Here is a 5,346-nt window from a genome sequence, read left to right on the forward strand (position 1 = left end):
GAACACGCGGGGGTGGGGGGGCGAGGGATCTGCTGAGTGTCTGTACTTGTTCGTGGGAAAGAGAGAAACTGCACGAGGGACGAACTGAAAGCTGCAAAGGACAATTCAATAAACAAATAAAATGGGTGTTTCTAGGCGCCAAGACCGTGTGGAAATTGCACAATGGGTTCGTTTTCTCGCTTCTTCTCAGTATAACTGGGACTGTGGATGTTTTAGTGGATTTTGGAAAGCTGGAGGTGAGTTGTCTCTAGGGAACGCCACTGTCAGACTCACAGCAGATACCTGGCATTTCCCTTCAGACCCCATCTGCCAAGGTTTCTAGAGATCTGGTTTAGAGTCTGACCTGTGACGGCTGTTAAAGCACTTTAATCAAGAGTGTAACGGCTTGAGAAACAAGAATTGATGCCCTGGCTGCTGCTGGGTGTAAAGAGGAAGGAAAGGTATAGAACTGGTAGAATTATTTTTGGCACAGGAGGAACCCCGGGTAGTGGTGCCAGGATCTCTGTGATCATGTGTTTCTGGGATATACCCATGGTGAAGTGATGCTCCAGACCCTGGATTTCTGCTCATGATAACACATGACCAGCTACACACGTACCAACAGCAGCCAGGGGTTGTTTTTGTGGTGGACTGAGCTTTTTGGATTGCTGGTGGATTTTGTATAAAATGCGTAAGTGCAGATCTGAAGGGTTTTCTTTCAGAGATGAGAGCCTGGAGCCTTTGCTCTGAGTTGGCAGCGCTGTGATTTCTCATGTCCGTGGGTAGAGCTGGGGTTGAGAAGAGCCCTGCTGCTGTGTGGAGCTGCAGGAGGGCACACAGGGGACAGGGTTCCAGAAATACGGTTTCAGTGGATGGCGCTGGGTTTACTTGTAAAGGTCAAACCCGAGGTTTTTCCCCATTAACGTTTTTCTTTTTGTTTGCTTGATTATTTTTGTTTGTTTGTGTGTTTTGGTGTACTTAACCTATTTTCAAAGCAACAAATGAATTGTTTAATTAGTAATAGGCAGCTGAACTCTAAAGAACGGTCAAATCTCCATCTGTTGGAGAGGACTTTTGTCTGTAACCTGAACTACTTTGTGTACCAGTCTGTTACAGGAGCTGGAAGAATCACACTGTTTCATGGAGAGTTTGAATAGATTTTCTTGTAAACGGGTTACAGGTAGTTATTTTCTTGTCCATATACTTTGTGGAACGAGCAAATTTTATATATGTGTGTGGCTTTAATAATAGACTGTGCAAGATATTCCCAAGGCAGTTGTGTGTTTTGTAATACAAAGATAAAGGAAAAAGACTCCTGGAAGGAGGAGGCACAGGAAGAGCATCTCTCCCCATGGAAATCTCAGCACTGGTTGGGGCATGAGGGAGCTGATTTCTCTCTATGTAATGACAGTACAATTGACCTCAGACTTTCAGCTGGCATTCTGAAGCCAATGAGAATCAGGCCTTTAACTTTTATCTTAAATCTCTAGATTATCCCATGTGGCATAGCGTGAGTTTGTTAAACCTCCAGCCGTGTCAGTTAGTCTCCTGTAGGTCAGCATCATAAAGCTCCTTGTAGGGCAGGGTATGATTGTTCAAAAGGTGTGTAATTCCTTAGCCTGTACACTCGACATTAGTACAGTCTTTCATACAAGCCACCAATGTGATGTAGATAACAAACCCTCCTTTATAAATGGCTGGGGGCACAGGGGAGTCATCTCGCCAACAACACCCCCCTGACTGGTGTAATGGGCTGATTATAGAGGATACGGTCAGACATGTTAATCAAGTGCTCATATACAACCATTTAAATTCCTGTAAATCATTTTAATATCCACACCTCTTCCTGGTCATGCGCATTGGAGTCCTGAAGTGAGTCTGGGCTGTAATAAGAGTTGGGGGTCAATGGGTCGGAGGTCGCCATCCCCCCCTGTCGGAATTAACCTTTTACCGAGTTTCTTCATAACTTGGCAGACATAGGCAGGTTGTTCCAGTTCATTTTCTCTAATTTCCTACCTAAATTTCTACCTTTTGACATACAAAACAATAAAGTATTATTTCAAGATTAATAATTATTGAACTATGTGGCCCATGCAATCTTGGTCTGAGACTTTACAGATGAGCTCATAGCAGCATAGCTGGTTACATGGTTACACAGTGTTCCATAGTTACTTAAAACAATATACAATTATTCTCTAAGCTTTATAAAACTAATATTCTTATAAAATTCTATTTGGTTATTTAGTTATTATCATTTTTATCATAAACCCCAAAATCAACTTAAGTAGATGTGAGTGAATATGAGATTAAATCAGGAATCAGCAATTGTCCCAGAGGAAATAGGACGCAAGTCCTTTATTTTGAGAAAGATTTTTATTTAAAAAATAGCACACGTTCATGTTGCTTTTCCTGTCCTTATTCTGGGGACCATGCAGCCCATTTGCAATTAAATTGAGTCTAGTTACTCTCCAAAGTGAAAGAAGCTGTTCTGAAAATGAGTAGTATGAGTCTCTCTACCTTTTGACAAATTATTTTCTGATGATAAACATCTGCTCAGGCTAAGGAGGTTCACTCATCTTTAGAGCCATTTGCATAAGGCAGAAGTAATTTTGCATATTGCAAAAAATGCTTTGGTCATATAGTGAAAAGGGGCAGGAAGGTATTGATAAAATGCAGCAATGCTGTGAGTGGAATTAAGTGGAATGTAATTCCCCCTCCTCCCCTTTAATTATCCTTTTTCCTTATAACAGGTGTAATGAGTCCAACACCTGATGGCTAATGATAATCCAGGTGTCTTGGTATTGTATCTCCACATGCTGCGTGATTTTATGCAGAACAAGGCTGAAGTAACTCTATGCAGGTTGAAGAAACAAACTCCATGGTTTGTTTTGGAGGTTTGTTTTGGCAAACAAAGGAAGAAATCAGAAGAGGCAGCCAGGGGGGTTTGGATAATAGGGTGATGTGGAAAGCGTCTATTCCACACTTTAGCCCAAACCACGGGCAAAGAAGAGTGTATGCTTCCAGAGAGTGCACGGCTGGATTTTGCCTGACGACACCTTCTCAAGACCTGGGTTTAGTCCTGGCGGAGGTCTGTGCTCTGCCATGTGCTCTGCCATGACTGCTTGAAGCCCAAATCCTGAATGCAGCTCTGTGTGCCTGGGTTTCAAGCAGCCTGGTGGTGCCCTTTGGCTTATAGGAATACCAGCATTGTTATGCTCCTCTCTGAGAGAAGAGTGGTGTATTCTGCTGATGTCGGTCTGGTTTGCACTAATGGGATCAGTCCTGGTTCACAACATTTTAGGGCCTGTTACTGCTCTGTCAGTTCTGAAGGTGTCTTGTCTTGTATTTCACTGAACTGGGACCACAACTAGGCTACAGTGACATGCAGAAATATTTCTGGGACTCTACCTTTGAGGTAATCACAGCTGGAGCCAGACTAATGTGAATGTTTTCTCCTTTGGGAAAAGTTAATCTGTAAGTCCTAAGGACTCTTTATACAGAGAGGTGGCATCATTGTCCCCATGCTATGAGAGGGAAACTGGAGCAGACTGGCTCTGATTCAGCAAAGCACTAAAGCTCCACAACACGTAAAGCACACACTTTTGTGTTTTGTAAACTGGTACCATGCAGAGACACCATGATTTGCCCAGAGTCACACAATAAGCTGAAAATAGGAATCAGGAATTCTTTGGACAACTACTGTGGGTATTTACATTTGACAGGGTTTCTTTTTGTGCTGCCCAGAGGACAAGGCACATTTTTCTTTATAAAAGAGAAGCAAAGGTGCTTTAGTAAATATTGTGAAATTCTGGAAAACAGATTTGTAGCCTGTGCTGGGAGGTCAGGAACAGTTTCTTTAGATCAACAGCAGCATCTGTCTGCAGTAAGTTTTGGAAGTTTTTGACTGAGGTGACTTAGTGTTGCTGATGTTCAGATAGCCTAGCATCAGTTGACTTGTCAAGAAGGATTTCTTATGCATTTCAAGCAGAGATTCCTCTTTCTTTCCTAGGACATGGATGAATTTCTAGGTTGAAAAGGGAAATACATCTCCTTCTCTTAATATCCACTCAACTTGGGGCTGATCCTAGGATCTGGTTTGTAACAGTGATTTGATCAGCAGTGAAAATGTTACCTCTCCCTCCCTGGGAATAGCATGCAGCCCGTATACCTTGCCAGAGGAAAATGTCAGCCTTGTTTGTGTAGTTATGCCATTCTTGCAGCAAGGACTTAGCCTTTCTAGAAGCCAGTCTCGTGAGTTTCACACTCACAGTCCATTTCTTCCCCATCTGAATCAGTTCCTGACAGCACGTAGAGAAAACAGTGTGGCCTTTGCACTGAGTCTTCACATCACTTGAACAAGGAATGATTTCAGTGGATGCAAACCTACATACGGAGCAGTAAAATTCATACCTGCAAAGAGACACAGCCCAATGCTTTTGTGGGGTGACATCAATTTTCTTCTGTAGGTATTCAACAAAACAGAGTAAATGCAGACAGTCTTCCCTGCTGTCCTCCCATGGCACACTCTAGTTTAAATAGCTCTTGGCCTTGGCATATGAAAGAATCTTAATTCAGGGCAATGTATCTTGTTGGGGTAACTGACATGGAATTTTTAGATTCCTGTTCCTGTGATTGCCAGGGACTGATTCAGATGGTGCTTTCTAGTTGTTTTTATTGAAGGATGTAGGTAATTTACCTCAAGAAAAAGACACTATGCACATTCTCATTTCATACCTGACAGAAAGCTAGGGCTAGATGAATACCTTCTACTAACGTTTAAAAAGTAACAAATAGGTGAAAAAGCTTTAGCTCTTCTCTGTCTCATAAGTAGCTGATGATGTTGTTAGGTCAAGTATTTCTACAGTAGAGGCTTTAATACAGGAGATTATGGATTCAAACCTTCTTGTTGTCTCGAGGGACTACTCACACTGCTGAGCTCTGGCTGTCAGGAGCCGTGAAGAGTGCTGCTGAGGCCAAGAGAGCACTATTCAGCGTCTGCCTTTGAATTCAGCTTTGCAAGTGCTGGGTCAGATCCCCTGCCCGATGTCGGTGATTGCAGGTCTGCTGAAGTTACAGAGCTCCACCAGTTTACTTCTGTGGGGGATGTGGCCCACTCTCTGCAGCCTGCCAGCCTGGATGGTGTTATTAGCCCCTTGTTGCCAAGGAAAAATGTCTCTCTGGAGCCTGGGGAGGCCTCCATCATGAGGACAGATGAATTCTCAAGATGTGATGCCCTTATAACCACGGCCCTTATAGCCACGGTAAAGAATGAAATGAGGAAAAGGAGTGGTATTGTTGTAGAAAAAAGAAAATAAAAGATATTTGAGAACTGTAGTTCATACAGGCAGAAAATGGGGGGGGGGCGCT

At 43.0% G+C, this 5,346-nt stretch overlaps 1 long non-coding RNA gene across 1 annotated transcript in view; it reads left to right on the plus strand.

Annotated features, from left to right (window-relative positions):
* The window catches only part of LOC113482548, a 16,154-nt gene that overhangs the window by 3,634 nt on the left and 7,174 nt on the right, over nt 1-5,346 (plus strand). The gene's annotated exons all lie outside the window — the stretch shown is intronic.

Source organism: Athene cunicularia, assembly GCF_003259725.1.
Source record: "Athene cunicularia isolate RWA chromosome 7 unlocalized genomic scaffold, athCun1 chr7_part2, whole genome shotgun sequence".
In the NCBI taxonomy this organism is placed as follows: Eukaryota; Metazoa; Chordata; class Aves; order Strigiformes; family Strigidae; genus Athene; species Athene cunicularia.